The sequence below is a fragment of the Mustela lutreola genome, chromosome 7, assembly GCF_030435805.1.
Source record: "Mustela lutreola isolate mMusLut2 chromosome 7, mMusLut2.pri, whole genome shotgun sequence".
Lineage (NCBI taxonomy): Eukaryota > Metazoa > Chordata > Mammalia > Carnivora > Mustelidae > Mustela > Mustela lutreola.
In genome coordinates, this window is record NC_081296.1 from 88,921,425 (window position 1) to 88,948,951 (window position 27,527).

At 36.8% G+C, this 27,527-nt stretch overlaps 1 protein-coding gene across 5 annotated transcripts in view; it reads left to right on the forward strand.

Moving 5' to 3' along the window:
• Positions 1 to 27,527, forward strand: part of AKAP6 (A-kinase anchoring protein 6) — a 464,720-nt gene that overhangs the window by 354,698 nt on the left and 82,495 nt on the right. The gene's annotated exons all lie outside the window — the stretch shown is intronic.

A 27,527-nucleotide genomic window follows, 5' to 3' on the forward strand; every position in this document is an offset into this window, starting at 1 on the left:
GGGTGGTTCATAGTCCAGGTTGTAGTAGCTGGGCTTAAAATAGAAGAAAATCCATTACCTTTTTGAAAAAAGAATTTTTTTTTTTTTTGAAAAAAGAATTTTTACATGTTGGTGTACAGAACAGAAGTATGTGTCAAAAAATTATATGCTGGGGGTGCCTGGGTGGTTCAGTCGGTTAAGCATTTGACTTGTTTTCGGCTCAAGTCATGATCTCAGGGTCCCGGGTTTGAGCCCCTTATCTGGCCCCACACTCAGCAAAGTCTACTTGAGATTTCCCTCCTACTCTCTCCCCTCCCACCACTGGTTTTTTTCTCTGTTTCTCTCTCTTAAATAAATAAATAAATCTTTTAAGAAAATTAAATTCTGTTAATTAGGTCTTAGGTCGGAATTTTAGTACCAAAATGAAGCAAATTACTAGTTATTGAAGCAGTCAAGGTAAAAATGTACCAGATATATCAGACACAGGAACCTAAAGATAATTTTTTACCTCTTTCTCAGTAGATTAATTGTAGAGCTTAATTGTATGTTAGATTAAAACTCCATTAAGATAAGAAGAATATGCTTAAAACCATTATAATATTTCAAATAACATTATCTAGTCATTTTAAAAGTGATCAGAATAGGAAAATCGAGGCTGCCTCCACTGCTCTTTAGAAAGGAATTTGTTGTTCCGTGTTTATTAAAGCTACAAAGTCCTAGATAACTGTCATCTTAATGTGAGCTTTGGTGAATCTGGGTTTGCTATGAAGATAACTGTAGATCTTTTTCTTTTCTTTCTTGAGAGAGGACAAAACTCATCCTGAAAATGCTTAGAAGAAAAAGTAGACGGATGTGCTTTCTGAACAATATAGGAAATGCTGTTTTTGCTGGCGCTTATAATTCCTATTTGAATCACTTTTTTAAGAGGGGAAAAAGAAAAAAAAAAAAAAAAGGATGTTAAGAGAATAGTATGCCAAGAAATAGTTGGCTCTGTGTGCAGAGGGGCAAGGAAGGGAAGGGCCGCCAGCAGTTTTTGTCTCTGGTGGGTGAGCTACTGTCCGGAAGGTGCGTTGGCTCTCGGGGCTGCCTCTGCTGTATTGTGCGGCTCCCTCTCTGCCTGGCCTGGCCTGCTCTGGCCTAGAGTGGATCAAACAAGCCGTGGGGAAAGTTCCCCTCATTTGCATCACTTCTAGACAGCCCTGTCGTACTCTTTGCTGACAGGAAATCACTGTCTTTGTCACCTTTTCTCAGGGCCCTCCTTTTGGCAGAGATGGGCCATGTGACCACGCTTAATCACAACAACAGGGCTGGCTCAGGACTCAATGACATGTTTTCCTCAGCACTTCAATAAATGGGGTAGAGGAGTCAGGAGGAAATGACTACATTAATTTTAAAGTGAAAAGATAATTAACACTTGAAGGACTAATGCTACAACCTATGGAATTATTATTCAAATTGAAGTTAATTTATCAAAAACTCGTGAAAACTATCTCCCCTAATGCAACTGTTTTAAAAAATAAACCTTGAATAGTAAGAGTGGGACGTGTTGGAGGGAGAGTGGGAAGAAGGCGGGGAGAGAGGCGCTGTGGATGGAGAGGGAGAGAGCAAAGGGGGGAGAGAAAGAGGGAAATCATAGCAGGCATAAGCTGTGTTTGAAAAAGCAACTTAAATGGGCTAAAACTTCAACATTTGGGCTTGAAGGCTGGAGCATGTAAAACGCTTACTTAGATGATATGAATAGGACACTGGCAAACAAAAGCAGCAGTGTGCTCCTAGAAAACTGTGCTTAAAGGAGTTTCCTTGGCAACAGAAATGCAGTTCCAAAAGTAGACAGAACTTTCCTCAGAAAACATACTATTAATAACAACCTTCCGGAACAACTTGGAACAATTTGACGACTTGGCAGTAATAATGCCAAGTGTTCTGCAAATTAATCTAACACATAACAGTTATGTTTCCCTTGCCCGTAATTCTGCTGGACCCCACCAAGAACTCCTTGCTTTTCGGTGGCCCAAATGCAAAAAATATTTCTAAATGTTGTCATGGAAAAAAGAAACCCCAAAGAAATGCTAGTGGTCAGCAATGGCCAGAGATTGTGTTCAGCCTTTTGGAACCCACAAGAGAATTTAATGAGATGAGTTTATTCCAATTAAAGCCACTACATTTAGGATCTCATCCCAACAAAGATGCTTCCATGAACAAAACTTGTTCAAGGGTTAACAGCCTGAGAGTTGCTGCGATGTGAAGATGTGCCACATCTTGAGGCCACTGGTTATATAAATGTAACACTTCACTAAATACGTGCTGGGTGTGATTTTGAAAAGCATCATCATTTCTTGTCAGCCCAGAGAATAAACTAATCTTGGGTCTACTTGGCCAATGGGAATCATTTGAATTCTCCTGAAGGCAATACGTTTGCCAGCCAAGAAAGGTGTAGTATTCCCCTCCTCTGACCTTTCTTGAATCCTTGGATCTAAAGGTTAAAAGTAATCAATATCTCATTGCGCGGCTTGGTTTCAGGGTAATAAGTAATAACCATCATGTTAAAATCCAAATGATTACAGATAGCACTTAAATGAGTTGACCTGTTTGGGAGCTTTTATTAATTGCAATCAGGATAATCATTAGAGTTTGCTATTAAATTTGGGATTAAATTGCAAAAATTTCAGCCTTTAACTTTTGAAAAAAACGACTTTTTGTTAATTAGATGTGAATGTGCAGTGTTTGCCTCCTGTGTTAAGCTGAGAGATTTGACTTTCACCCCACATGTTTGGAGATTTCTTTCTGGTTTTTATGACATGAATTAGAGGAACACTTAAGCTACTTATAAGAAAGGGTGCTTGTTAGATTCGCTGTCACCTTTGGCTGAAGATCTGCTCGATACGTGTGTTAGGTTTCAGGTCAGTGAGTCCATGGAAATGTCCCTCACCTACTTTTTAGCATTGCCTGTTTTGAAATTACTTATCTTTAATGGTTATATTCATATATGGGCTGATGTGCTTTGTAGCTAGAAAAAAAACAAAACAACCTAGGATGTGTGATTAAACCTCACATGGTATAATTGAGAGTTATTTATTTTGTTGGAAAAAAAAAGGAATACCAAAGTTTAAAGATGAAAACCAAGCATTATCATTGACAAAAGGGCCTTATTATAAAAAGGATAAATGTTAGGTTTAATGTTCCATGTAATTACATCAGGAAGGCACTGGTTGTCATAACTGTAACTGCCTGTATTGGGAAGGCATTGGTTATCCTAACTAGATCATCACTACAACACGAAATCATGTAACTTACAACATAAGTTATATCATAACATTATCAAGTGTGTAAGATATATGGTTGAATCCAAATATTTTGTCCTTATGATTACTTTAGCTTTTACAATTTATTAGGATTTCATGCATCTATTCCTGAAACAGGAAGTTAGGGCTAGAAGGGTACCTAGATAGCATTTTGGTTATTTCAAAAAATGTCCTGGTGGTCTTTTTGGCAGCACATATATTAAAATTAGAATGATAGAAGATTAGTGTGCCCACCCTCTCCTGCCAATGATGACATGCAAATTTGTGATGCATTCTATATTTAAAAAAGAAAAGAAAAAGAAAAAAAATGAAGTCCTGGTACCTGTTCAGAATAGTCTGGAAACCCTGGGCGGGAAAAGCTCAATCATAGTCCTTTTTCAGATAAATCCTTTAACCTCCTGTTTTCTTGTCCTTATCTCTCTACCATGCCTAACTTTAGAAAGAGGTAGATTTGTGGTTGTCCAGGGGACATCACTTTTGGAGTATTAGAAATTCCCCAACCCAACTATTCCCATTACTAAATGTACATACGGCCTTAAATCCCATCCTTAAAATTAATTTCTTTGAGATAAAAAGAATGCATTCTACTGGATGCAGATATTCTCAAGGGGCAGGAGAATAATACTGGCTCAAGTGCCAATGTTAACATTTCGTTTAAACGGAAGAGCACTTCGTTAAATGGAAGGGAAGATGGAATCAGTAGAGAGAAGAAATCTAGAAAAGGGACCAAGGACAGTTGTTATTTCACCATTTGATAAAAAGGGAATTGTGTGTGTGTGTGTGGGGGGGGGGTTATGAGATAGGAGTAGGATGGAAGGGAAAAAAACCCTAAATTGGTCAAATCTTACTATTTGACTGTTTTTATGCTATACACATGAGCTTATTTAATGCTCTCAGAATGGATTATTCCCCCCGTTTCATGGATATGAGCAAAAACAGAGAGCTTAATTGACTAGCTTAAAAGAACCAGTTTCTCAGGTTAGGCTAGGGCTTGCTGAGATTCTGAACAACCTCCAAATCTCAAAGGTTTAAAGTTACAAAGATTTATTTCTCACACATACTACTCATGTATCACAGGTTGGCTATATGGGCTCTGCTTGGCACTGTTCTTACTTCGGGACTCAGAATAATGAACTAAATATTCTCTCAATGTGACAAAGGGAAAAGAGAGTTCTGGAGGGTCTCCCTCTTGACATTAAGCCTTCAGCCTGGAAGGGAAACATGTTTCTTCCTCTCAGAATCATTGACCACAATTAATCACACGGCCCCACCTAATTCCAAAGTTGATAGGGAAATGCATCCCTACTATGTGCCTGAAAGGCAGAAAACTAGAAATAGTTGTTGAGCTGTTTCAGTAGCTACCACAAGAAATAAGTAAGTAAGTCAGAGTTTGAACCCAATCTGGTTGCCTTTAATGCCCACAATCTTTCACGCACTATTTGTCTGCTCATTATTGCCTTATATCTTCTTCTTTACTGTAGGCAAAATTCTTGCAAGTGCATTTTCCTCCCTCTGCATGAGCTTCTGGTGCCAGAGAGAAGGAAGTTCCTATATATTAAATGGCACATCAGCAGAGAAAACATGATAGACTTGGGTTTGCTCCTTAGCCAATCATCAGGCTCTTCTGTGAAAACCCTCAAACTTTCTTAAGCACCTCAGCACCCTAGAACAATGTTGCCATGTGGAACAGGGACCTCCCTATATTTTGTTAGATTCAGGAAAGCTAAGGCTGAAAATATTTATGTTTGTGGGGGTACACTAAAGGCAGCATTGCCCTAGGAAGATTCAACCTCATGGATCCTGTTATTGCCAAAGAGAGTCACTGAGGAAGTGTCCCCATGGAGAGATACTCTAGAGGAATATCATTTGCAAAAAAAAAAAAACATTTTCCAGTCTTGTCAAGGAGGCAATTTCAGTTCTCAGAAACAAGGGCATTCCCAAGCATATTTTTTAATAATGTTGGCATTTGCGAAGCTCATACATTCTTAAACTAGGCACTTCTGTGACACTCTGTTCCTAATGAGGCACACTGGGGTAAGCTATGAGGGAAGCAGTGGTCTTCCTGCTGAACCTTCATTCATTTACATAAGACACAAAACATAAACACATACACACTACCCACACATGTGCGTGCGTGTGCGCGCGTACACACACACACACACACACACACGCCCATTTTCTCTTGCTAAAGCCAGGAAAGAGTCAAGCAGGCTAATGCTTCTGGGGTTGATTCTAATTTTTCTTCCAAACTTCTTTAGACCACAGAGCCTTTCTCCAGAAGGACATCTATACACCATGTAACTCCTCTGAACTTACTATTTCAGCTGCTTTCCTAAGTAATTGATTCTATATGCTCATTGATAATGACTTAAAGAAAATTTGTGATTCGTGATATTTCCCTTGTCATTTTATTGTATCCATTGAAAACTAGGAAGTTCGTGGAAAGGGTATATGCACGAACTTTGTGGAAGTTCGTGGAAAGGGTAACATGTACACACATTTATGTGTATTGACACATATATACACGTATACAAAGTATTAACTCATCTAGTTAAAAATATCATTCATAAGGATTGAATTTGGGTGAAACCAGATTCCTTGGACCAAATATGCTGGAAGTCCCGAGACATTTAAATCACGCATATGTAAATATATACACAGACTTCTTCATATATATGCTAAACTTCAGTTTGGAGCTCATTTCTATGTTATAAGTCTTGACATATTCAATTTTGCTACCTTCATTGTAATAGTTTTACCCTGTCAGTATTCACAGGGGCCTCCCTAACAGAGCCTTCCTTGAGAATAATTTAGCCATGAGTACTTTGTTATAATTAAATGCATACTTTTTAATAGTGATGATAGGTTTGGACTTTGTGGACCAAATGTGAGAATGAATGATTTTAATTTTTGTTAGACTCCACACTTCAGGAGGGCAAGGTTCGTGTCTGCATCATTTATTGCCATATCTCCACTGCCTAGTGTCGTACCTGGCACATAATAGAAATGCAATAAATACATATTGAGAAACACTTTTCAAATAGATTTAATTAATAAGCTTTTAATTAAATCCTACTAATTGATACTATGCTATCAATTCATTATTTTTGCAAGAAAACAACCCTATTTTCATGCAGCGGTCATTCAGTCTGAAACCTCATGGCCTCTTCTTATAGTATATAAAAACAAAACCATCAGTCTCTCTCCTTTAAAAACTGTACTGCTGAGTGAAGTTCTTAATACTCAGGGTACTCAGATTTGGCCAGGTTGGTGTCTGAGAGAAAAAGAGGGGGAAAAAAAGAGGGAGGGAGGGAGGAAGGGAAGCATCATGATGCCCATGTCTGAGACAAAGGGTACAAAAATATACAACTAACCACCATAATTCTGTGGCTAGTCTTCAACCTATCAAACTGTATTATTTGGTCATGCCTTCTTGATTATGTAGACAATATAATTACTTAAACATATAATAACTTGTACCATAAGAATGTAAAACTAAAAATAGAACAATAGATGCAGGTGAACGTGGACAGTCATTAGACATGGTAGGAATATCAGCACATTTTTTTTTCCTGTACCATAGTTAATGTGACAGATTATTGACATATTTGTTGTAGAAAATTGGGTTTGACTTCAGAGGAGTAGGTATGTCTAAAGAAGTAGTCATGAGGAAGGTGAGAAAAACAATAAGAAGTAACCCACGTCCGTCGTGATGAGGGTGGATAGATGGAGTCTAAAAAAGACAGACTCCTCTTTCCAAAGCTACAGCTGGCTAATTCAAATATGCAACTTAAAAAAATTAAGGTTGACCACTGTAAGGTCAGGAGAAAGTTAAAATGTAATTTTGAAACTGTCTCCCACTCTTTCATTGAAATAAAGTTTCACACTGTTCACAGTTTTAAAAAATTATCTTCTCATATAGTCATTTAAATTTTTAACTTAGCCATTAATTGTGAGCTTCAGTGATTTTATGCAATTAAGAAAAATCTAAAAGATGTACCATTTAAAATTAGAATTTGATAAAGATTTGTGATGAATTCACCTCTTGCCCCTATTTTTTGTCCTTGACATCCATTTGGGTTTACTGTCTTCCCATTGAACTTTGTCCTTCCTCCTCAGCTTTCCTCAACTGGGACATGTTGAGATTTGAAAATATGTGTGAAGAATGTTCCTCTGTGTGATCTTTCTCTCTTCTTCCTCAGTCTCTTCTGCCTGCTGATGCTAAAGAGCCATTCTGTAAATCACTGGATTTCTTACAAGCCATGAACAAAAATTGTGTTCATTAAAACTTAAGTATAAATGAATCTCTAGGGTTGAGCTAATTGAATTCTTCTTCTGCAACATGGGAATATAGCAAAATAACTCAAAGTTGGCTAGCATTTTATAATCCATGTTTTGATGATAGTTTAAGAGGCTCCGTCCGTCCAAGTTTGGGTTAGAAAAAGAGATGAAGTATGGAAACACTGTCAGAAGCCTTTTCTGTTTACACAAAGATCCAGGGATACCATGAGTAATGCCAGAAATCTCATGTGACAGCCAGCTCTTGTGGGATTTTTTGAGCTCACCCAGTTCAGGAAATAGACAGTTCCAGAAAGCTGATTGGAGTTCAAAGATTTTTTTAAAAAAATTAACTGAAGTGAATAATTGTGTTCTCTGTCCATTGTCCAGCACTGCTGCTGGGACCTGTGCTCTGCTCTCCCTGGGGCTAGGTAATATCGGGCACTCAATAAATACTTTCTGATTTAAATCGCCTGCTTAATGAGTGTTTTCTCCGGAATCTCCCAAAGTGAATCTCTTAGAGGTTTTGTACAGTTATTTATTTCCATGGGAAGTGAGAAATTTACCTGGAGTTTCAGGACTGCAAGTGACCTCATAAGGACCTTCATTTCATTTCCTCTCTTTCAAGGATTGTTTTTTATCCATTCCAGATAGGAAAGAATTTGTCCTCCATTAAAGATCTTTCCAGAGGGAATTCCACAGCCTCCCATTAAAATGTTTAACAACTCTCCCTGCCCTGAAAGTCTTCTTATATCTAGTGTAAATCCCTTCTGTTGTTAGGTTTAATTGTCAAATCGGCCAGAATCCATGCTCGGTAATTAAACCTCTTCTTTCCGTTTTCTGTATAGTCACATTTCTCAAGCTCTTGCAGGTTTCTTTTCAAATTAAAAAATCTTTTAAAAGTCCTTTCTGTTGGTTTTGTCTATATTCTATCTAACTGAAACCACTTCTATCCTCTTTTGTAGGAGAAAATATGCTAATATTGAGGTAGTGATGGTAGGTCCATATATTTGAGTGGCTTTACCAAGCTCCATGGATTTCTCCATCAGGTTTTTCAACTCTCTCTTATTAACAGTTAATAAAATAGTTCATGGATGGTTTGGAAGAGGAATATTGCCTGTCTGGGATAGTATGACATATTGTATACCTTAAAAAAAAAAAAAAAGTTCGAGAAGGAAAAGAAAATGATATAAAATGGGCTAAAAAATCTTCCCGTTTAGGGGACAGAGCTGCTTCTTCTCCCAGTGGATGCGTAATATATTATTTATGTAAGAGTGAGCATCATGTTTTTGGCTCACATTCCATTTGGAGCATATACAGTATGACAGTTTCCTTGGCTTATTGTTGTATATATGGCTATCTATTTTTAATACATTGCTTTTGTCTTTTTTCATGCTTGCTTACATCTGTTGTTATGAAAACTGACATAAAGTTTTTAAACATAAAAGAAGTGATGGAGAAAGAGATGGTAGGAGACAAACAACATTTCAAAAGAATGCAAGATGGAGAAACAGGAGCAAAGTCTCCATGGAGAGAACCAGAAGCAGCCTCTGCAGGATAAATGGCAGGGAGGGTCAGAGCAGATTTCTGTAGTCACAGAGAAAAAATGGTCATGAGGCTCTAGAAAGCATTTCTATGTTAGAAGGAGTGTAGATTGTTTTCCATCAAATTGTTTAAACTTTTTAAGCTGCAGTTTTAAAATCTGTGAAGTGGGGAAAACCCCCGTTTTGAAAGGTTGCCAGGATTCCATGAGTAATGTATATAAGGGGTTCAGCCTTCTGCTTGGTAAGTAGCTCAATATATAATACAGACTCGGGGGTTAACAAACTACAGCTGGAAGGTCGAATCCAACCCATGGCCTGTTTGTTTTTTTTTAAATAAAGTTTTATTGGAACATAGGCAGGCACATTCATTTATGTATTGTTTGTGGCTGTTTTTATACTTCCATAACAGAACTGAGTAATTTTGACAGTGACCAAATGGCCAGTGTGCCTAAACTATCTGACTGTAGAAAACTTCACCATTCCCTTGTATATAAATAACTATTATGACAACTCTTTAGTAATATACATTATTCTAAAGACTTGAATGATTTCCCAGTTCAATTTTCTGTCTGCATCACAATAATACCTGTTGATTACCACTCTTTTACCCAAGGTTCTAATTTTCCTCTTATAAGAACCCAAAGTCTGCCCGTTTTCCTTGTTCTTCAATGTAGCATTAAATGGTTAATTGGTTCATTTCACCACCAGGTGGCCTCCTCTGCTCTATTGTGCTTGTGGGACCCAAAGGAAAGCAGAAAATGGATCTAATGCACTTCTTTCAACTTTGGCTGTGATTCTGCTCTTATTAGCACTTCTCCGGTGGCTTTGCTGTTCTGAAATGACTCTCTATTTTATGTTTGGTCTTGATACATAAATTCACACTGATTTAGAAAATGAGTTCTAAATCGGAGATAGAAACAGTTAAAACAGTAAAAACAAAATAAAAATATTTAAACGCGAACTCAAACCTACATCATAGTGGTTTTTAAAAAAAGGAGTTTGGGTATCATGTAAGAGGTTTACCATAACTCAGTATTTTTCTCAGCTGTGTCCTGACTAATCTTGAAGCTTCGACAGGAAAAACAAAGGCCATGCCCCTCAGGGATCCCTATGTTAATTTCTCTTGAAGAGCATGGGTGAACTTCAGATCAGTACCCCAGTTTCTTTATGTTTTTTTTTTTTTTTTTTTTCATCCTCTAGATTCTCCTTTTGAATTTTCTTTTATCTTATTTGTGAGCTTTGCTAAAGACCAGTGCCATGTGAGGAAGATTAGAAAGCTGTGTGATAAAGTGCTAGAGAAGGAGGCTGGATTCTCCTTGGGCAATGACTCTTATCCTCTCAGATTTTGTTTTCTTCATCTATAAAGCGGAGGATGGACTGGGTGGTTTAGAGGTCCGTTCCAACTTCAATATTCTCTCACTGGTGAGAAATCAAAGATAATTCCAGTTAGTAGTTGATTGGTCTAGGAACCATCTGGCAAAAGCCAGAACTATAGAAACTTGATTTCAAAGGCTATGGAAACAAACTCATGAGTAAATATAATTTTGTGGAAAAGTACGATAAAAAGCATATAGTTTCTAAATGCTACATTATTTTTAGTTCATTTCAGGTAGTAGTAGTAGTAGTAAATGCAAATTTTATGAGCCGTTTTAGACCCTTTCCCTTCCTTTTTACTTTTATTCAGTAGTAGATAACTCTTCAGTTGGATTCTGAACGGTGCCTTGCTAAATCTGTCACGGAAATTTAGCTTTCTCTTTGACGTCTTATTTTCTACACATTTTAATTTTCCTACCTTTTTCTTTGGGCAGAATGATCAAATCCTCCTCAAATTTTTTTGCAGCACAGAACAGATATATTCACTTTTATTTCCATTGAAAATGGGTCATTTTATATGGTACAAACAACCTGTTCTTACCTTCTGCTTGAGTTGCGATATGCACATCACTGGTTTGTATTTGAATTGTCACATTGGATGTCATAGCAAATACTGCTAAAGGCATTTAACTGTCTATGAGGAAAGGACCAGAATCGTCCCTAGGGCATTTTGGTAAAGAACAGGCTCACGTTTGAATTCAGAGTTACCCTGGGAGACCTAGTGACAGGCAATCTCTCTAATTCCATATTCCCTACTGGGGCTACTTCTCTGGAGAGCTATCTGGTTAAAGGCAGATTCATACTTGCTTGAGGAAAAATTGATTACAAGTTTTTCCCATTTTGCAAACTACACTAATTAGTATCAAGCTCAACTAATAATTTATGAAATTTGCATTGCTTTCTGTTTGCCTAAGCACAAACATTTCCTACCATATATATTTTCAAATATATGTTCATATGTCTCATGTTCATGTCTAACACATATTCGGAATGAACTGTCTAATAATTTCACCTTTCCTTTAGAAGTCAGGAAAAGTGAGAAGAAATGAAGTTGTCTGGTATTAGGCAATAAACATCCGTTTGGGTTACTGTATGCTCTGAAAAACAAAATAAAAGGAAGGCTATCCTTTTCCTTTAGTAATTTATAACCCATTTGGAAAAGCAGCCAAAAAACAAGAAATAATAACAAAGATATCAAATATGTGTGGTAGCAAAAAAAATAAATGCTTGTCTTCTTTGGATGTCTTCATAAGAAGAAATGATATTTGAACTGAACCTCACTGAATTTAAGTAAGTGGAATGAAGATACGAAGATAGGTATGTTGCAGAGGAGTACAACATAGTGTGGAGGGAACCCTCAGATCTAGGATTTAGTTTGATAAATGACTAGGACTTTATCCAAATCAGGAAGATACATTGGGGAAGAGGAGCAAATCAGCAGCACCTTCTAATAGCTTTCATCCATGCGTTCAATGAAAGTCAGCAAAAGGCAAGATTGTTTTCCATTGAACATTGAGTCCTAGATTCAATGTTTTATGTAGTAAAGGGAAATTATATACATAAATATACAAACTAATGGCATAAAAGAGATGAGAAAAGTTAGGCCAAACGTCATATTTTCTTAGCAGGCATGATTTGGATCAAGTTTGAACAAACACTTGTACCTAGTGCTTATTACGTACCAGGAGTTGTTCTAGGATCTTTGCATGTATTAGTGCATTCAATCCTCACAGTAACCTTGTGAAAGTGGTATTAATATTATCCCCCGATGAGCAACTAAGGCACAGGGAAGGGCAAAGCGAGTAAGCAATGCAAACGAAGCTTAAAAATAGGCAAACTGATTCCGGGCTTATATTTCATTTTCATTTATTTATTTATTTTTGCCAAACTCCTTGAATCTCATTGATTAACAAATTAAAATGCATGGCATGGGTCCTTTTCTGTCACCATGTTTAGAGGACCTAGTGATCAAATTGATATGTGTGTGTAGGCTTTGAGAAGTAGTGTTACTAGGTAATACCAGCATGTTCCCTCCTCCCTTCATTAAGTGGGGAGAGAAATAGTAACACTTTGTTGGTATATTTTCTAAAAGACAAAGACTGTGTATACATAGCCCATATATATGCATTATATATAAATATTGTTTACCTTTTCAGGGGCTTCTCTCCATTGTGACCTATTTTATTCTCTAATAAAATCTCTAATGATATCTCTAATGTAGATAGTAGTTATAATCCCTTATTTTTAAGATGGTTAATGAAAAGGAATGGGAATTACGAGTCATATGTATTAACGTCATATGTTACAAGTCATATGTATTAAAATCTAAGACTTTGTTTTAAAATGGCACATCTTTCAGAGAGATCTGAAATTGCACACAAACAAGATCTGTTTATTTCTTTAAATGTCTGTGGTGGGTAAGTGGTGAGGATATCCATTGTCCCTGATTTACAGATGGGATGACCACAAAAATATGAAATAACTTCCCTCAACAGAGCAAGCCACCAATAGAGCAAAAGCAGAAGGAATAGCCACAGAGAAAACGGTGCCCATTGAGGGGGCTCCCTTCTGATGTGCTTAGAGAAAATCCTCCCAATCACAAGGTTTGTACCTATTTCGTCTTGAGAAGTTATCCAGTGTTATGGCTAAAAGCTGCACTGAATGGCCACATCCTGGTACTTCTGGGGTTTTTTGTTTCAATCTCCACTTACTGAATTTTTGCAGCTCTTACACTAATTTTTAAGTTGTCAGTATCATCTTCTTTCATCCAATCATTTCAGGGGACCCATTCACTGAAAACCTTCTCTCCAGCTGAGATCTCCTTCCTCTTCTGCAACATTCTCTACTTTTAGGTAGTTTTTATGGTTTATTCTCTGTGGATTAGTTATTATTTCCCCTACCTGGTGAAACTTTTGTAATTTCCCCTATTTCCTTATTACTTTCTCTATATCAGTCTGTGTATTTATTTCATTTTGTCCTTTAAATCTTTACTCCTTCCTCTTTCTTACTTTTATCACTCTTGTGATTGGACAAACACACACACACACACACACAAACACACACACACTCTCTCTCTCTCTCTCTCACTGTGTTTCTCTTTGATGGAGCTATTCTAATAAATGTTTTTGAATGTTTATGGAAGACTCCCTTACATAGCTGGAAAAATGCTCAAAAGCTCTTATCATAACCACTGTTTGCTCTTTATACTCTTAGTTTATGCTAATAAATTTTCACCTGTACCCTAGATCTTCTTTAAACTGTGAGCCATCATTCTTCTGAACAACAGGTGTGACTATCACTGAGAGCCTGTCTGCCCTTTTAGCCTCAACTTCATGCTACTAAAAATTTGTGGAGGTTTGGAGGATGAACTTAGATCAAAATTAATCTGGCCATAGAAGCTCCAAGGGTGGGGTTCTCAAGTGTTTTTTGACTACTCTGAAGTCTGTTTGAATGACATTCTTGGCCTTATTTATTTACCTTATACTCCTAAGGCCTACCAATTTTCTCAGAATTCTGGACTGATTTCTAAAGATGCTTTTTCAAGAATGACAGCATGACATAGCAAACTAAGCTGAAATTCCTCCTGAAAGTTCTGTTTCTGAGTTTTAGCGATGTCTTACTGACCTTGGGCAAGTCACTTAGCTTCTATGTATCAATTTCCAATCTGTAAGACAGAAGTGATATTACTGACTTTCCCCATGGGCTTGTCATAGGAGAACAAAAAAGAGAACAATCCATTGAAATGACAGTCAGACTTTCTGATGCTGGAACAATAAACAGTGCTTAAAGCCTGAAATCTCTAAAATTTATTTTCTGAAGCTTTCTCTCTAGTAAATATAGACATGTACCCTCCAAGAAACCAAAAAAAAAAAAAAAAAAAAAAGAAAAAAGAAAGAAAGAAAGAAAAAGGGGCTCGAACAGAAAGGTTTTAAAATCCATAGTATATTGCTGTTGGAATTGGAAATTGGACCCACCTCTTGCATCTGAGTTAAATATTATTGCTCTGAGAAAACACTGAATTCCTAAAAGGTGTCCTTAAATATTTAAAAGGTTTCTGTCACCTTCCTCTTTTCTTTGATACATTTCTATAGAAGCTTTTCTTGGGTTAACTATTCCAGGCTATGGGAAACAATTAACTTTATTCACCGTTTCTGTCTAAAAATTGAGAATAATATTTATGTGTTGGAGATTGTGATCAAATAGTTTTTCTCTGAACATATGAAGTTCAGAGATAAATGGAGGCAATCACATGCTACTCATTTCTGTGTACTATTAGTATATCTGACATATATTTCAACTGCTGATACAGGCTTACTTGGTCTTTTGTTTGGAAGAAATTCAAATGAATAAGTATTTTCCAACTTCCACAGCTAACCCATAATGCTAAGAGTTGCTATGGATAAAGGGTGAAGAACACACGATCCCTGACCATATACCCCCATTGTAGGAACTTATAATCTAATTCTGAAACTACATTCATCCTTATCTGAAGTGAAGGTACCAGAGTACCCTCAAAAAGTGGCCTAAGGCATCAAATATTTTATAATTCAGGGATTTGGGTGGTCACCAAGAAAAACTCCATGGCATTTTGGTTCTGTTAAGATTATGGATGTAAGAACCCTTTAAAAAGTCAGAAATACACTACAAAGGAAAAAGTCTTGATGTGAATATATAATGGTATCATGGCATTTCCTTTGTGTTTCGGTAGTGGACAACTCTGGAAATGCTTTGATCGGCTCTGTCTTAAAACCTAAGACATGGTGATTTCTGGATACCATGGTGAGTTTCTCAGTGCTGGTGTCCGTAGTCCCTGAAGAATGCCCACGTGCACTAAACTTGAAAAGATAGTTTTTGATAATGACATTATGGGGGGGAAGGGTAGTGCTTTCAGCCTTCACTTAGACCACTGATTCTGTAGATTTCCGAAGTCACCGTGTTCTGCAGCAATCTTTTTGATAAACTACAATGGCTGCAGCACTCTACCTCTCATTTTTCTTGTCATCCTCAAAGAGAAAGCAAGATACTCTCCTTGAAGAAACATTATCAACAGCATTAACATGAGAAATATATAGTCTCTTCCTTATGAAATTAATTTGGCATTATTTTTGAGGTGCGCAACATCTTGGCAACTGCTTTGGTTTAAAACTCTGTGATTTGGGAAAAGCACGTTTCAGAATGTTTAATTCAGCGATACAAAAGGCACTAATGAAATATGCATGTATGAATTTTATATCATATTAGTTCCCTCTTTCTTGAAATCTGAATAAAAGCCAAACATCTGGATTACGTTTGAAAAGCCTGAATTTCCAATTTTCAGAGAGATTCAATCTATTTTGACATTGCACACTTAGCCTTAACATTTACAGTGTGCTATTAACATTACTTGCAATTGAAAAAAAAAAAAGTCCAGATTTAAACAAACTTGGTGCCTCCTAATGCTAAAAATACATCTATATTTGAAATGGCTGCTGCTGCACAACTGTATATGTCCATGGTTTAGGCTTCATCAGCATTTCTATTATAAATACTTGCACTGAAGAAGCCTATAATTCAGCTATAGAGATATGGGGTAAGCTTTGATATATAAATTCTCCCATGGTTGTATATTAAAACAACAAACAGCAATTCATATAATGCTTAGTTTGAAAAAGTACTCATGGATTCAGTGTTTACTGAAGACCTCAAATATTCAAGGTACCCCATGACTGGCCAGAAATGGAATAGCCCTCATCCTTTGAGAGTTTATTCTTCAAATATAAGATAGATAATAAGATTTCTGTTTTTATACATATTTGGGCATATTTTGGCAGCAAGGCTAAAGGCAAGTGTATATATATGGTCATAATTTAGGGAAGTAAATAGGGATATCAATGCTTTATTTCATTTCATGATCAGAGTTTATCTAAGATACAGCTGATCAAGTTTTAAGGGGTAAAGTAAGAAGTTCCGTGTCTACACAAGAGATCAAGGAAAAGAGAAGAATGTGACACCGTCTTTGAAGTTTGCATAATAGTAAGTCTTCAGTGGACTTTAATGTACTACACTCAAATTTTTATGGGATTTCTTGTAGTATATTGTAGGCAAATCTCATTCTTCCTGTGACATGTGGAGAACAGCTAAAGTCAGGAATTTCCTTTTTCTCATCTTATTTTGCTTTATTTTTTAAAAAATCCAGCAGATTATAAAGTAGTGCCCAATGAAACAAAAATAGATGTGTTTCAAGGCATTTGTTTAGGTCAGAGGATGGAAAGCAGAAGAAATAATACTTTTAAATTGGCAACTTTTTAAAGGAGAAAACTGAGTTTCCATTACATTAATTGCTGCTCCTTGTGTCTTTTTTCCATCCTACATTACGTGCTCTAACAGATATTACATAATTGCATAACTATTCTTACTATGTGCTGACATGACATTACGACAGCCCTGATATGGTGCATCATAATGAAACCGTAATTAGAACAGTCATGATGTATTATGGCAATGATCCACATCGTCACTGAAGTGCATTGGAATGCACAGAAAACCCATTGAGATGTGCAGATTTTCAACATAATATAGCACAACCATGAAGTTTCATAGCATGGAGGAGAAATTGCCATTATGCCCACACTGCTGGCAGCAAGGGTTATAACACATTTCTTCAATCTGTTGAAGAAAGTTCTGTATTGATGGAAGAAAATTTTTGAGAGTGCCATTTGTGAAGTTTATATCCTTAAAACAAATCTACGGGATTGTTGAAATATTGACTTAACTGCATAAATTCTAGTGAAGTTTCCCATAAAATGTTTACCAAAAAAAGGACCCAAAATGTTTCATTTACTACTCAAGTTCAATGAAATGCTTTTCTATGGAAGTACAGATTGAAGATGATTTGAGGATTTTCATTTAACATTACCTTTTCTTCGGATTTTCCGTGTCCCATCTTGAGCTCTGATTGAATAGCTTTACGTTTTATGTGGTTGTATCTCTGCTCCCTTGTTGTTCTCCTAGGTTTCTTTACATGTGAATCTTATATGTGAGTCTTGTTCTAGTAAGTGTTGTCTTCTCCTTACCTTGGTGTGTTTTGGTCTTGACATACCTCCTTTACACAGAGTAATATCATCATGATGGTTAATTTGGCAATGGGAGGACAGAGCTCAACTTTCTAAAATAGAGAGGAACTTTAGACTTTATTTTCTAGGCCAGCCCTCATTCAGTGCCTCATTATGTCATAAAATCTATCAAGTACACTTCTGGTCTCTACCTGCATACCCATGGTAAGTGGGAACTCCCCATCGCCCAAGCTCCACTCCCACTTATTCTTCAACCTTTGATCCCATGCCTGACCTCTGAGACCAGATGAAAGAAATTAATATTCTTCTATTGAAAGCCCTCTAATTTTCCAAGTCTACTAACTTGTCCTTCCCTCTCTTCTCTCATCTTCAACTCTTACTTACCCTTGGCTGAATATCTTCAGCTTCTTCAACAGCTTGCTCCTCAAAGAAGCATTGACTATTCTTCCTTCTTTGAGTACTCTCCTTTGGACATTTTAGACATTGTCTAAGCCCTGCTTAGAAAATGAAACCCAACCAGATCCAGCACTGCAGGTTTGAGCTTAGTAAGTCACCATCAAACTGATCTGTTGCTTTTCTTATTTATAACCCTATGTTTGTCTCAGTCCAGCCCCAGATCATACTTCCTTTTTTATATTTACCTTCCACTGTCTGTTGACTTACTTCTACTGTTTATGCAGTTTTTGTATTTTTGTTTTTTATTGGTGGGAGGTTATTATCTCAGGCTTGACTTGTCTTGCATTTCTTTGTCACTGTAACGATTGTAATGACAAATTTTCATCTTACTGCACAATCAAAATGGCATTGATAGGAATGAACTCCAGAGGCTGGGCCTGAGCAAGGAAGAGGTCGCTCAGGCCTGGCGCTCAGTCGTTTGACCCGATTCAATCTACTATGCTAGCATGTTGTGTTCCCTTTGGAGTACAGTATCATCATAAATAAACATTGTGAAGCAATTGCCTATGAATTGGATCCCACTCAGAGACACAGTTTGGCCTGTACAGTGTTAAGTTTTAATTCAATGTATAAAAATGAGGAGATTTCACATGAAAATATATATTTCTGTCTTCTCTTAAACATATATTCCTGTTCATACAGAAGCCATCTTGAAGCCATATTCTCAACATAGGAACAGTTGGCAGAGCTGGGTAGTGGTTGCCCCTTTTGGATGGAAGTTGGGTTTTCCTACCCTCCACAATCCACACTACTTCTTCCATTTTCCCCTTTCCTGGGATCAAATGTTAGTAATCCTCATATTTTTGCATTGTTTTTCTTTTAGTAGAGAAAATAGGTCTCTTTTTCCAAGACATTAGCAACAATTGGAGTATGAAAGAATATGACTTATCTGTGCTCAACTCACCTTCTTTCCACCAGCTGCCAGGCTGTAGGGTACTGGATCTAGCTAGTACTGAGTCAGAAGAACTGATTGTTAAATATTAAGGAATTTTGTTGGCAGTAGCAACCTTTGGTAGTTTGGAATCTGCCATGGTGGGAGTATTTATAACAGGGAAATCAGCAAACCTTACAAATCAGGGCTTTTTTTTTTCTTTTTCTTTTCCACGCAGAGATCCAGTTTGCGAGTATACCACTACGTTGTGTGTGTTTGAATTCCTGCTCTCTGAACTAAATATTTATTATTCTTTATTGATCATTGAGATTAGTATAATCTGGCATTCCAATCAACATGCCATAAACATATTTTACTTCTGTGTATCATTAATAAAAATATCGAATAAAACCAGACCAAAAAAGAGCCCTGTGGTGTAACATACCCATGAAACCATCATCTTTACACAAGTTGTTCAACTGGTTCTCAGGAAAACTTGTACTTCTGTGCTATTAAATGATTGCATCCTTCTGCTCACTTTATGCTTATGAAAATCAAATATACCTGATCTAGGAATTCACATCCTTGCTGTAGGGATTTAAGTCATTAGATTTTGGGTGTCTGTTCTTAGCAATTTAATTATGTTTAAAATCTGGTTAGTAGTGTAGTAAATAACTGGTATTGCTACAAAATTGCATTGAGAAGGTAATAGGATTGAATTTCTACACAAGTTGACAGTCAATTAAAATTTCCATATATCCAATGAGTTAGCCAGTTCTTGGCCAAGGAGCTAGAACAAATGCCTCCCTCCTACGCTGATCACTTCAAAACAGGCAAAATTTATAATAAAGTCAAATCAAGACTCAATGCATCAACTAAAACATGAGCTTGGCTTATCAAATACAGATCAAAAGGAAGAGATGGACTAGAGAGCACCCACAGTATTTCTTCCCTAAATTCCTCTATTTTTTTATTGTCACTGGAGGAAAAATAACACATTAAAACCTCCTTACTGAATTACTGTCCTAAACCAATAGATCCATGGGGCTTGTTCAGCTAAAAACCACAACAGACTTTGTAATGCAGTGATGTAATCTTGGCTTTGTGTCATTTATATTCAACCTAAAAAAAACAAAACAAAACAAAACAAAACAAAACAAAAAAACCCCCAATTTTCCTGAATAGACAGGCTGACAACAATATTGTTCGGTGTGGATTTTTATTTGGATTCTTTCCAAATGGTTCACATGCCTTCACAGTAACACATCATGCTTGCTTACGTTTTTTGCCTGAATTCCAAAGTTTGCCCCTTTTACTAGCTTTCTATTTTTCTTTTAAGGTCTCAGTTATGTTTGTAAAACTAACCAGCTCCACCACAAAATTAGGATGTATCTTGCAGAGTGCATTCATTTTACTTTTTGCATATTTTTCCCGAGGTCATGTCAAGGTTAGTTTGAATTCCATCCTACATTAAGACTTCTTTCACAGCTATTTAGCTCGGCAGCCTACTCCCCGCTGGGGTCTGCCCCTTGGGCACGTCAAAGCTTCAGACCTGACAAATCACACACAGATGAAGCTGTACAGTTTTTTAAACAGTTTCATCAGTAACTTTTTTTTCTTTTTCACTATCCTCCTTCATATTGAGATTTTTTTTCCCTCTAAGTTACCATTTAAGGAATTTTAAATTCTATTTGAAATACTTTGTTTTCCCTCAGATTTGCAAACCAGCAATATCATTTATTTTCTAGTAAATCATACTAATAGCCCTCCTAGTCACCAAGACTACAGACCAAAAGACCCGCTCACTGTTTCTGACTAGTATAACTGTAATTCCATTGTTAAAAATCTATTTGTAGCAGGAAGCTTAGTGTTAGAAAGGTGGCTACATCTACCGGAATCAGGGAAAAAAAAAAAAAGTCAACCTTAAAAATGCATGGAGTTTATGACATATTATGGGTTGAGCCTGAAAATGTTTCTCAAATGGTTTGTAATATGCTCTTATCAGTATTTTAGCAAATTGTGAAACTAATGGTGCAACTCCATTTCCTGTTTAATTGATGAAGTTAAAATGCTTGGTTGCTAATGAGTGTATTAGCAAACAATGTCCCCTAGACAGGCTTAAGTAGATCAGGATTTTTTTTAAAGCAGCTTACAGTCCTTATTTTTATATAATGAAAAAAATTGGCTGCCACAAAATTGCTAGATCAACTGAAGAAATGGTGTAATTATTGCCGTATAGTCATTTTGGCAATGTCACACGGCCAGATTATAGTTTTCTAGTTCTCACACTAGAAAATAGTTATTTTCTTTTACAAACCATAGGCTTTTCCTACATTTTCACTCAGGACAAACAATACCTGAAGATCTTAACTGCAGACTAAGCAGAAAACTTAGAAGTGAGAAGAAAAAATATTTGAATGATTCTCCTCTCTTTGGTCCTTTTTTACAGTTAGCTCAGTATGAAAGTACCCAGCGAAGGGGTCCATAAAGGTTGCCTGGTTGAAACTAATTAAAGACAGGTCTAAATAGAAAAAGAAAAGAAAAGGGGATCAAAGGAATTACATTAGGTGTCAGGACTTGTTTGGGGACATTTTATTTAGGTTTTTGTAATTCTGTCCCAGGCAAAAGCTAAATTCTAAAAATGTCCATTTTTTGGCCATAATCCCACATTTGCGTTATTTTTGCAATAAGATATGTGTCAACAGGCAAGCATCTTGAAGAAATCATTTCGGCATTGGCGCATTAACACATTATGGTGAAAAGAGAGGCTTGTGCTTTTCACGCAGTGCATTTCAGTCTTCAATTAATGTGAAAGCACTACAATGCCTATGCAACTTCTCTTGCCTAGTGGTGCACCATTTATCATTGCAGTTTTACATTGACCTTGACACCCACTTCATTAGAATAAAGATTGTCTACCATTTAGGTTACATTGTTCCTCTGCACAGAGACCCCATGCAAATTTCTGTTCAGATAGAAGAGCTGCGAGGCTGTCAGAGGTCATCTGCATTAAATGATTGCTGCTATTTTCCAACTGCTTCTTTTCATTCTACTCAATTCAGGCTAGGAGGATCAATCAAGTCCTCTGCCTGAAACAGTGGGACTGCTGGGAATATAACTGTTTTGGGTAGTAGTGGATATGCCCTAAACAGTATTAAATATTTAATATAAACTCATTAAAGGCCATGCAAAGGCTTCAGAAAGATAGCAGATTTATAGGGAAATCTGAGGGGCTAGAGAACCTTTTAAAAATAAATAAAAGAATAATAATCAATTTTATAATTTTTAAGAGTAAGATTACAATAGTTCTAGGAACTTAGTTAGATCTCTGTGGAGACTTCTTTCTGACCCTTGACATAGGTGGGGAAGGGACCAGACAGGCGGGCTGGGGGTTCTTATGCAGTATTTTACAGGAAATCAGAATGAAAAGTTTTCAGTTCTTGATGTTTTTATTTTTCTTCTATAACAATGAATTTTGCCCTGGGTATTTATTTTCAAAGGCTTAGGTATCTGTTATGTAAAAGAAATGATTGGAGAAATAAGTTGCCAGGTTTCCTACTTAAGTTTTCTGAGTGATATAATTGGAATTAAATTATTAATGGGAGATACTTTAAAAAAGATTGTTTTATGATCTTCTATTAGGGAATTTGCAATTCATTTTAATATTTGTAGTTTGATTTATATTAAAGATAATGCAATCTATGTCCAATTAACAATACATGGCCAATGTAATGTGATTTCCAGATCATGCAAATGGAATAAGCTGGAAGAGGGGGTAAAACTCAATTCTTAACCTCAGATGTAATTTGCTGTGCGAGTTCTGGCAATTTTAAATGACATTGCACTTTTTAATTTTTCCAAAGGCTCAGCAGCAAATTTATCCCAATCAAGAAAGCCTATTATTAATTTACAAGGACAATTGTAGGAGTCTCTATAATTTCACTGTGCGATTATTCGCCATAAATTGCTAATGGTAAAATACAAAGAGTTTGCAAGAAATAACGACTATTATTTGTCTTGGGCTTGAGCCCTCTTCTGTCTTGCACACCTTCCTGAAGTGATGGTGATATTGGCTCCATGTGAAACTCACGCGTGGTGACGGGCTGGACACTGGTGTTCTGGAAAAGGGGGCAGCGCCCGAGCTACTGCAGGGACTCACTGGCCTCTAGCAGATTCCTGCACTCGGGGGCATGTACAGCTGAGCCGTGGACCCTGGACTTTCATGTAAAAAGACTCTTTGTTCGCCACTGAATGGCATTAGGCATGGACTTGCTGAGGGGCCACCATGAAGCCTCTCATGAGGAGGGCAAACACTAGCCAGAAAGCACAATACGGGAGTCACAGACAGACGCATCTCTGTAGTTTTGTGCAAAAATGCGCATTTTCACGTACCGTTTTACCAGTAGTTTGGTGATCTGGTATATTCCTAGCATATGCTTTCTGGTAAATAGGCTGAAATACAATTTTTTCCCCCTTGCTGTATTTTCTCTATCTTTCTGTTGTGAGTTTTCGAGAAAAGGAGATTATGCTGGATACACAGGTGTTTGTGGTATTACTTTGCCCTGGGAAAGATACTCAAACTTGTTATTCTAATAACTAAATCATTCTCCTTGCCTTAACTCTTCCTAATAGAAAGTCACATAAAGCTCAAAAATATGGCTTAAGATATAAATGCTCCAACCCTGAAGACACAGATTCGGACAGCCCTATTCTAATAATCAAGAAAACTCTTTGGGTTAATTCTTGTGTTTTCTCGTAGCCCAAACTTCACTCTCTGCTCAGCAATGTCTGGTCTCTTTTCAGCATAACCAACAGAAGCACCATACAAAAGTCTTACAATGGATGTCTTAATCTCTCTGTGTGCTTTTAGAGCATTATTTTGAATTCCATCATGCTGCCTTTTTTCTTTCCTCTTCTGAAGTTTTATTACAACAGCAGAATTCCCAGGGAGCTTTGGGGGCAAGGTTCACATAATATAGCCCTGAAGTTTTGCTTAGGTGGAATCCATCCCCCCCATCCTGGCCATCTTTTGATGATCTTTCTATTTCAAAAAGATTCACTGGGTAGAGTCTTATAGCATTAGCTGTATGTAGTTTATTTTCTATTTTTTTTTTTTTTTATTTACCAGACAGTGAGCATCTACAACCCTTTCATGATGCTTTCTTTCTCTGACCTCACAGTGACAAGGCATCTTGTTCTTTAACATTGAGGGAGGCAGAAAAATGCTTGAGTTGCTCAATGTGTGCCTTCTATACCAGTTTCAAAATGGCTTATTCTTCTGGTTTCCATGGTGACAATTAACACTGTTTCAAGGCATTGTTCCAGTCTCCATTTGGGCAGAATTTTTGGTGTGATTTTTAACAAAAAAAAAAAAAAAAAAAAAAAAAAAAGATTTTAGGAGGGAAAAGAACCCTTAGCATAACTGTCAAAAAAGTTATCTCAATCAAGTCTTTATGCATTTCTAATTATATTTACTTCAGAAATTCCTGTTTTTACAGGCTTTGTTTTATAATTCAATTTTAGCACTTGTGTTTTTATAAAAAGTAAGCAATGAATAAGGATTTCTAAAAACTTCTTTAATTTTTGATTGAAACAGGAAGCTAGTGTTTGTGGTTATTTTTAACTTTGTTTTTAAAGTTTTCTTATATACCTTCCATACACACAGGAGTGACATTTAGGATAGGAGGGGGCTGCACCTTTAATTTAGATCATTCACGTATCTATTAGGAGGCTTCATTAGTCAAAATTGAATTGGCCAAGCAAATACACTCAATAATGTAAATATGCCCTTTCAATAGAGTATATTTTATTTTTGACTAGACAGAGAGGCCCACAGCAGGTGCTGTGGGGAAATTAAATACGGGATGCTTATTTACCTTAGCACTCAAGAAAAGCCATCTGACTTTAACTTTGTTAATCTCATTTTTGGCTATTGAAGAGTAGTCTCTATCATAATATCCCCAGACTCTAGGACACAATGGGGCAGCCTCTGCTCACTTACTGCTGTGGGTGAAATGAATATGAAGATTAAATTATCCTTTCACCACAGGAGAAAGTAGCCTACTTGATAGGATGACTGAGAACTGATGGAGCTGGCAGTTGATTCTCCCCATCTAAGGCTATGAAAAGATGTTGAAGAGAGAAGAGTGAAATGTCTTGAGCCTCAACAAAAACTACCCTCCGGCATCGTTACATCCATATGTGACTTGAGGTCCTAGATCATCCTAGATTCAACCTTCGGAGTGCCTCAAAAATTAAAATCAATATTTTTGCCTTAAATTACATGACATTCAAGTAGCTCTTGTGCACATGCCAACAGACCTAACAATTAGCTGGATTCTCTTAGCTTTCATAGTTTGAAGGCATTGTCCATCAATCACATCTTTAATCAAGCTATTTATATAGTAGGTTACATGGTGACACGACAGGGAGCATACATAAATACAAGGGTTTTTAGTGTAATAATCTTTTATAATAGCTGTTGCCGGGGCTACTTACTTATACCACGTTTCTTAGAGAAAGTTATTTTATTATGTCTAAAATGAAATTAATTGCTTTTTATATTTTTTATTATTACTAGATTATCATTTTTATGAGACAAATCTAAACTATTCTCTGCCTTGACTGATCCGCTGTGTGGGAGCCGTTAAAAGTTGGGGTAAAGAGAGGGGATGGGCTTGTCATAAGTGACAGTGATAACTGGTTGAAGCTGCTCCCAGGTGGCACAGCCCGAGGACTCCTTCTGTCAGTGCACGTGGCATAAGCAAAAGATTTGAATAGGATTCTTCTGCCTGCCTGAAATGCTGGTTTCCCCAATATTATGTCAAAGAAGTCTTACCAGATTAATTATGTAAATCTTTGTCAGCAGCATCATCTTTAGATGGGAATCTGATTACAGAAAGCAGATTGCCCTCTCCTCAATCATCACTCTGATAAATAAAACACTATCTAGGTTTCTAGAATACTTGTTGAGTCTTTTGTCCAGAAAACTCCAGCGGCCAGTGTGTTATTTAAATATTGGAGTGACAGGGTCCTGGTAATCACCTGGCATTAGAAAATGCAATCAGAATCTCCCACGTATCATGGGTCAAATTCTGGAGGAGCTCTAAAAAAATTCTTAATTTTTTTCATTATGCATATTCATGTAATTTTGGGCACTTTGACACCCTGATCAACATTCATTAATACTATGAAATGCTTTAAATCACCTCATTTGAAAGATTTTGTTCTGTGATCTACAAATGACTAACATTTGGAGAAGTTTACATAATACAAATAATGTGCATGTTTAGTGTAAATGGAAGATTAAAATCGGAAAGTAAAAGTATGCAAACATATGCCCGTAAATGCTGAGGGTCTATTACCCAAAACAAGGAGCTCACACCTTCTTTTCCTTTAAGCTGCTTCCAATTGTATTTTAGTTTGGGGTCTTACAGAATATCGTGTTTTCAGAGTGAATAACATGCCTGGGCCTGTTTTGAACTTGGCTAATTTGCTGCTTTGCCCAGACAAAAGCTTTTCTGATTAGATCTGATAATGTGCTCATCTTGGCTCAGTTAGAGCAATGGAGCTATACTACCAAGGGCCTCAGTGGCCCAATTTATGCACCTCAAAAAAAAAAAAAAAAGGAGATTGCCATTATATTTTGGAAATGTGCTAAAAAGTCATAAGATATGTGTAATATTTTCACCAGATCTAGTTTTCTACTCACAGGTGATTTTCTGTGTAGTACATTTAAAAAAATATAGCCACAGTCATGTATAGTTATTCGTAATATAAGGCTTTCTAACTATGAAGTTATCCACAGAGTTATTTGAAAAAAATCACTGTAGTTAGTGCCATATTAAATGGCACTTAGATTATCTCTAGAAAAACATTTTCTAGCAGAGACTCACCTGGCAGTTTGTTAGAATACAATGTATAATGGTGGAGAAGTGTCTGTAGTCAATTATGATGTTTGGGGACATTTTATGGTCATCAGTAAAGAAGCATAGATTTGTAACCATTTCCAAAGCACTGGTTTGCTCTTTTTTTCCTCTATATGTACCTTTTATCAAGCCCACACAGTTTTTAAATAAAAGAAAAATTGGGGGGGGGGTGGCAAGTATTCACTGAGAATGCAGGATGAAGGTCACACAATCTTGGGGGATCCTTTTATTTGTACTACCCTATACTACCAGTCCTCTGTGGGGCGGAGATGAGAGATGGGCAGCACTCTGGAGCCAAACAGTGACTGAAATTAACTGTAATATTAAATCCTCTTGGACCAGGTATTTTCCTATGTGGAATATTTTACATTAAAGATCAAATGTCTATGTAAACTTTACTTTAAAATGACATAAATCAGTCAGTTAAGGTGGCTCAGTCAGTTAAACATCTGAGTCTTTTGGCTTGGTTCATGATGTCCTGGGTTGTGGGATCAAGCCCCAAGTCAGGCTTCTTGCTCAGCTGGGAGTCTGCTTGAAAGATTCTCCCCCTCTGCCCTTCCCCTACCTTGCTCTCGTTCTCAAAATAAAATGAAATAAATAAATCTTCAAAAAAAATAATAAAATGACATAAATCTTAGTCAATTAAATGGAATTCCTTGAATGTTTATGTATGTGTGAATATACATGTTTGAACTGTTTTTGGTGAAATTCCTCACCTTCTGAAGGTACTTGGGCTTAGCCTC